This window comes from Grammomys surdaster, unplaced genomic scaffold, assembly GCF_004785775.1.
Source record: "Grammomys surdaster isolate TR1022 unplaced genomic scaffold, NIH_TR_1.0 792, whole genome shotgun sequence".
NCBI classification, from domain to species: Eukaryota; Metazoa; Chordata; class Mammalia; order Rodentia; family Muridae; genus Grammomys; species Grammomys surdaster.
In genome coordinates this window covers 15,138-23,091 of record NW_021605211.1, presented here as the reverse complement: position 1 = coordinate 23,091, position 7,954 = coordinate 15,138, and the positions used below count along the sequence as shown (strand labels likewise).

The window sequence follows — 7,954 nt, the reverse complement described above, 5'->3', positions numbered from 1 at the left end:
GCTTTAAAGCATTTTGATTCCATCTTCTTTCTATCTATATGCCTTTGTTTCATACATTTGAGATCAAAGACCTGGATTTCTTTATTCCATGTATACTTAAAAGCATTTAAACAGTTATCATTATACTCCCTTTTATGCTTAGAAACAATTAAATCAAATTTCATTTATCTCTATCCATTGATTGTCTATGTGTTGAAAGCCTGCAGCCTCTACTGTCTGCCTCTCTCTGCTTTCCTTCAAGCAGCCTGTCTCTGCACAGCCAGCGCTTCCAGTACCTCTGAGCCTAAACTCTCTGTATTATTTCTGAACCATGGGAAGAATTCCCTATGGGGCTCAGGCAAAAATCTGCATTTCCTTCTATCTTTAAAAACAATTAAATCAAATTTTAGAAGTCTATCCTTTGATTACCTGCTAATAGGAAGCAAGCAGGTTTTATAGTCTGGCTCTCTGTCTCAGAGCAGCCATCCTGTCTCTTTTCACAACAGGGGATCAAAGCATCTGTAAACTGAGGCTCTCCCTGTGTTCTTTTGTTCAAGTTTCACATCCACTAGAGCCACATGATTACAATCTGCTCACTGAGAATCTAATTCTACCTTCTTTCTAGACTTGCATCACCATGTGTGTGTGTGTGTGTGCATGTGCGTGTGTGTGATCCATCTGAGAATTCCTGAATTAATAATGGATTCCTGCCTTCCAAGTTGTGCACTATCTGTTGCATGCCATCTGTTGCATGTAGCATTCATTACCCCACCTTGTGTTCCTGGCAAGTTGCATGCTCGACCCTGCCCAGGAGGTATCTTGGATCAGCTGATAAATAAGCATACACACACACACACACACACACACACACACACACACACACACCAGTAACTCTCAAAATACCTAGGCTAACAATGAATGATTCGGCATACCAAATTCTCCCCATTACCCAAGGCCCAGTCTTGTAAGTGGAGTTTCCTGAGTTCTTACATACCTGGTTGCTCTGTCTCTCTATAAGGATGGTGAAACCATATTCTCCTTGCATCTCCCTCTTGCCTCCAGGGACCCAGAAGTCCTGACTATCCCTTCTACTCAGCAATTGGCCAATGGTTTCTTTACTGACAGATCAAGAACTAATTGGGGAACAGGATCTTAGTATCAGAACCATTCTTCAGATCCTTCCTGATATATCTGTAATGAAGCCTTACTTTAATTTGGTGGATGATTTTTTGATGAGTTCTTGGATTTGCTTTGCTAGTATTATAGTAAGTAGTTTTATATCAATGAGGAATTTTTTCCTAGCAAATTTGTCTGAAATTCTCTTTATTTGTTGAGTCATTGTGTGGCTTAAGGTTCAGGCTAATTATGGTCTCATAAAATGTATTTGGCAATATTTCTTCTGATTCTGTCAAATATGATGGAGTCTCACAGTGATGGCTAGAATTCTGTTAACTTGACCCAATCTAGAGCCATCTGAGCAAACAGCAACTCTGATGAGATTTTTTCTTTATGATAATGGACTACAGAAAATTCTGTAGTGGCCCCTCTTGAGGAATGATTCATATGTGAATGTCAAGCTCTCTATGGACATTACCAATCTTGGGCAGCTGGTGCTGGGTTTTACAAAAGGTCAAGCTGAGGTACTTATGGAGTGCAACTCATTAAGCAGTATTCCTTAGTGATCTCTCCTTAATGCCTCTAGGATTCTTCCAAGATTCTTGACCTGTATAATCTCAGTAGTGGACTATGAAACTCTTGACATGATTTCTCTCAAAAGTTACCCATAATTAAGCTCAACTATTATTTCCAATAGGTGAAGCATTAGCTGAAGACATTAGCTGAGCATTAGCTCAGTCATTTTCTCTTGTTGATGATGCTCTATTTCAAATGTCATCCTTACTTTGGCCTTGCTATGTCTGGTCACATAGATTCAGCACTGTCTCTGGTGAATTTTTCAAGAATCCAGATACACATTAGATGCCATGGCAACATGAGAGTGTGTGGGTACCACACTGTAATTCCTAACTTTGGATGCTTATTTCTTATTATTGTTGCCTTAAGAGCTTCCCTGTCCAAAAGAAGTACACAATCATAGGACTATATCCTATCTTACAGATTCTGCATCTAGTTTCCATAGTTGGTTCACTAACCCACAGCTTGCCTTTTCCATTCCAATAATTCCAGTTCAGTTTCTGATGACAAGGTTGTGCACTGGTTTGTATGGTGAGATCTGCAGACATTTCTACTATAGTGGACTTATCACACTTCAATGGCTTGCTGCAGGCATCCAGTTACCCACAAAATTTCCTGGGGTTTTTATTGAGTAGAGAACCCACACATGAAGTCTCCATAGGAAAAAGGCTATCAAAGTATTGCAGATTACATAAAGATCTACTTCCTGGGGAAGGCTAAACCTTGCCCTCCAGTGCCATCTTCTACTCTGAGGCATCTACCAGGTCACACAGCAAATGCATTAGGCTTCCCTGTGTAGTATTCCTAAATACAAGCCAAATATTGCTGTGTGCATACTCCCAGTTTTTCACCTGCATCAACTGATTGTCTCAGCATAACTTTTCCTACCAGTGTCATCAGTTTGTGTCCATGTATTCCTCTGGCCCACTAGGGCTACCTCAGATTTTCTTGGACAATTCTGACATGACCAAGCCTGACTGTGACAACTTTATCTTTTAGATTCATAGGCCATATGCTCACTGGCCTTGCTTGATAATCTCCCATGATCCAGGGACATCTCTGTAAGCCTGGCTATTGTCATGTAACCCCTGCACCAATTTTTCATTTTACATTCTGCAAGAACCAAGAGCACCTATATCAACTTTATTCTCTTCCATAGCGAGGTCTATATGCACTCAGCTTATAGTGTTGAATTTTCCACATCTTCACCCAGCATAGACATCTCCTCACTTCCACACCTACATTCTGTAGTACTGTTAATTATTTTATCTCTTAGATATATCAGAACAAAATTAGCTTTCATAATTAAAAGTGTCTAAGTCCTAGATCTGAATGCTTAAATGAAAATAAATGTCTTCTTCTGGTTTTATTCTCCTGGAGAATGTGTACCATGAATATCGACTCAGTGTCAGCTCTAATTTAGGTTATATAACTTCTGGAACAGCTTTTCAAAGTCAGGTCACACAGAAATAAGTACACTGGGAACATGTCATTTGGGGATGTTCGTGATCAGGATTCACAGATTGTATACCAATTTGTCCTAGTGATGATAGAAACTCATTCTCCAGCTTCAACCTCATACTTCCTCAATATCTAGCTTTAGATGGCAAGAGTGCGTAACATTTTGACCTTGTTAGGTCCAAAGAACATTTCTACTGACACATCCACATAGTTCATAGTTTACCATGTTTACAGATTTACTTTCATGATATTCTCTGTTTAATACTTATTAAACTTGGCTATTTCTCTATTCCCAAGTGTACTTAGGAATAAAAACATTGCTTGCCATATTTGCCCTGGAAGCACCCGAGAATCCAACCTGGACCCTACCCAGACTCCAAGAGTTAGCTCACTTACATCAAGGCTTAGCTAGATGGCATACAAGTTTTGCCTATTTACCTCCTCATAATGTCACCCTACAGCCCCATATCTGCACTGCCATTCTTATTTCTGGGCACTATGCTACTGCTACTATTTTCAGATGTTTTTCCAAAGAAAACATTTCACAGCTTTTCCAATGTTTACAAACTAGTTTTGATTGCAGTTCTCTAACACTGGTTTAACTGTGGAGCTTTCCAAACACTTACTATCTTACATTTCCATAGGTGAATTCCCCTGGTGTAATACTCCATGAAAATAAGCCTCCCTATAACATGTACACATATCCTGGCCTCACTATGGAAGAAGAGACTATGTATCAGATCTAATAATAACCTTCACCTAACCTGAGTTCCCAAAGAGAGCCATACCTACCTTTCCCAATATAGCCTCCTTGATGACATAGCTATGTCATCATCCCCTGTCACTCATGAAAGCAAACCTGCTTACAACACATCCACAAACTTAGTTTCCAGCTCTGGGGGAAAAGATTAGGAACCAATTTGCATGATAATGCTCACTGGTTCCTAAGTAGAGTCAAGCAAATTGTCCCTTATCTTTAAATGGTGACACTTTTTTACTAGGCCACCCCACTAAGTAATCCACATGCTGAGCCTGATCCAAGGCCAACACATTCTAAGAAATACCTCTGCAAGCACACATTGTTTGTAGATTTGTATGATAATCTGGAAGGATGAATGCCAGAATGATCTACACAGTCCCAGGTTATGTTTTGTTGTCTATTTTTTTGCCATTAGCCCCAGGTGCACATGTAGCTGGTATATCTCCACTGTTCAGGTTCTACATATGTGTGCACTATTGAAATATCAGTTTCTCTGATGTCCTTTAACCAATTTTACTCTCCCCTATGATACATTTTCATGAAGGTCACTACTGTAATTCACAGGTTAGGAAGTAGGTTGTGGGACTGTGTAAGGGTATCCTGGTTCATGGCTGGGCAGGTGAACTTTAGTTACCATTAATACTAATCAGTAAATCTGAAGCTTGTATTTGGTAGGAGTTCTATTTCTTCATGTTCAAGTACATAAAACATATTGTCCTTGGCAAGAGAAACATAACATAAGGCTGTAAAAAATCATGAATGCCATTGAAAGAGAAAGTTATGGTGTTTTTTTAAGAAAGCATATTGTTTATGGAACCATATCAGCCGAAGTTTCAAAATAATATATTCTTTTCCTGTCAACAGGGGTTTTAATGGAGGCATAAGGTATCTTGTTTGGGAATTATCACACCTATTATATTGTGACACTGTTTAAATTCCTTACATATATGTACATATTTAAGAAGGTACTACATTATTGGATTTCCTTAACATTTTAAAAATGCCTTTGTTGTTGTTTATACTTTGGGTCTCCACACAGTAATATGGTTACTTTTTGTTTGTTTGTTTAAGTGTCACCTGGCATTTTTTTTCTTAATTTTTGCAACTTGCATTTTAGAATTAATTTGCCCACTACTGATTGTTGACAAAATCTGAACAAATTGCCTTAGCCTTCAGAGTTTGGGACATGAAAAACTTTAAAGAAATAAAAAAGTTAAGAGTTGCAGAGAATGAAGTAAGCTTAAACATACTCTGAGAATCAACTGATGCTTGATATAGAACAAATTTATTTAGGATGAGTTGAGGTCTACATGAGGTTCCTGTACCAATAGGAAAATTCTCAAGGAACATTCTCACAAGTGTTGCAAATTCAGAAAGCCTCAATTCAGGCCTCTAGAAGTACCATTTTGGGAGCACATTTGGGCTTCACAGGACTCCATAGTTTCAAATAACTTATCTCGGAGACAAACACGATCACACCAACGAGTGACATGGTGGATATGAGAAGACCTACTGGAAACACAGAAGTTAAATGTTTGCTTCTTAAGTCTTCTTTCTTAGCAGGAAAATCAGATGGAAAGTCAAGAATTGTTTGGCCATAAAGGTCTACCATGTAGTTCCAGGTCACAGAAACAAATGTGAACACACTGCTAACAGACAAAATAAAAACAGAAATTTTATAGCAATATATCTACATATTCACAAATAGGTGTTTCTTGCAGCTGATCTTAATGGCCATTACACTGAAAACAAGAACCAAGGGCTTCATGAAAATGGCCCATACTATCAGGTTTTGTGGATACAAAAATTCAGTTGAAATGTTCCAAGGTGAATCAATAGGGGTGTACACCAGCATCTTGGTTAGTGTCCCAGAGATGTTAAATTGTTGAGTGTAATATGTTTTCCACAGTCCAAAAGACACAAACTGTACAACAGTGTTGTTAAATTCCCACCTGCGCCAGCATAAGCTGCTTGCAATGAGGATTTCAAACAGGAAAGCTGATAAACTGCTGAGGAAGCCACTCAGCTTGTAGATGCACTCCTTCCCATTGTTAAATCTGAAGATGATATTGAACAAGTGTAAAGTCAAAGAAGGGATACAAAAGTATCTGGGAAAACATAGTTTAAGGAGCATCAAGATCTCATAAACTTTATCTATTTTTCACATAGCTGCATTCAAGTAGTCTATGAATTAGTGTTTAAAATACCTCAAGTAACAGTATAAGAAGCCAAGAAATCCAGGACAATGGACAGACTATCATTTACCAGTGGTTTTCTTTGTATAACTTCAGTGTATCTTTTAAATACTAAACTGTATTTATTAGCAAAAAACATTTACACTTAGAATTAATAGTAAGAAAAAAAGAATATGTATTATCACATGTAAGGTGGTGTTTTGTCATGTTTTGTCAATGCCCAAATATAATAAATAAATGAGAGAAACAAGTACAAAAATGGACAAATATCATTTATAAATCACATTGCATAACCATTAGAAAATGAAGTCTACTGTAAGAACGAGCAAAATGAAAAATGATTCACATTACAAAAGTGTATGTCCAAATTCCATACACAAAACATCTATAGTCCTATATATGTATATATTCCTTGACACCCATATGCACATAAACAGACAGACTTACAAAAAGACAGGAACATAAAAGATACACTCCAAAAATAACTCTATGTATATCAAATTAATAGTGTAGAATATCTTTCTTATATATGTTTTTCTGAAATGTAAAATATTTTAAATAGCTATAAATATTTTATAATTACAATGACTTTCAAATTCTGTAGATGTCTGAGACAAGGTTATTCCTTAGTAGAAAAATGATTTCTGAATGTATGAAAGATCCTGAATTCATTCTTCAGTGCCAAAATACAAAATCTGCATGTAAACCTTGAGGGCTTGTTGACATTTCCATAATCTATTCATAATGCACTCAAATGTACACTCTCATTGATGAAGCTTATTAGACTGCTGAATATAAATTATCTTAACTATAGCATGCATATCTTTTAGCAGAAAATAAAGACTCCACATGTCTTCTATGCACAACTTCATTTAGATCCGTCCTCAATCCAAACATTTTGATGCAGTTATTGTTCATGCTCATGGAAAGTTATTCATTGAGAGATGACATAGGGTACTTGAGAAGAATGCCAAAGGGACCACATATGTGTCAAATTTCATTGCCATAGTCCATTCAGAAGTACTGAGGGTACTGAAAACAGGACCTCATTGCTAGAAAATCTTCTCTCCTAGGTACCCACTCACTAATGGACAGGTTTAGTGCTTCCCAATTTGGAGAGAATGGTAGCTGTACCACTTGAAAAGTTATAGCATGAACTTCAGTTTATGTGGGCATCAGTAATACCCTACTCACACATTGTAACTTATCAAGACAGATTTGGGGCAGTGAACTACAGAAGCGGTGAGTTTTGATTTAAAACCTGACTCTGGTGGAAAACGCTATGCCACACAAATGTGCTAGCCTAGTAAGATCTGGTCCTGCTCATATTTGAATCCCGTGCAATAGATGTATCTCTTTCATATAGACCAAATTTGAAAGCCCCCATTTAATATATTTAATGTTTTACCTTGATGTATCAAGAGTGAGGTGATCCATTTGAAAGATGCTAATATCATAAGTATCTTCCAACCATCAGAAAATGTTGAATGAAATGGAGTCATGCAAGAGGTGAATCACCTTCAAGAAAAACAGTTCTGTTAGGTAGACATTTCAACTCTGAAGAGTGTCTAAGCCTGGCTAATCAAGCCTGGCTCACACGGATCTTTACATTTCTGTCCTGTACTTTGAGTAGGTGGGGCCTCAGTCATACACTCTATGGAAATTAACACACCTGATATTCCTAAACCTACAATCAGATCCAGACAATGATTATCTACTTATTATTGCTAGGAGAAGAGAGAGAGAGTCTAAATCAACTTTAGGGAAAAAAAAATATATATATATATGAATCAGCACAAGCTGAAGAGCCCTCTTATACAAGGAGGGCTTCCTGGCACTTGATATTGCTGTATTTACACACATAGAA

General features: G+C 37.5%; 1 pseudogene; it reads right to left on the bottom strand.

Moving 5' to 3' along the window:
• Positions 1 to 5,276: 5,276 nt before the first annotated feature.
• Positions 5,277 to 7,524, bottom strand: LOC114633902 (annotated as a pseudogene).
• Positions 7,525 to 7,954: the final 430 nt, after the last annotated feature.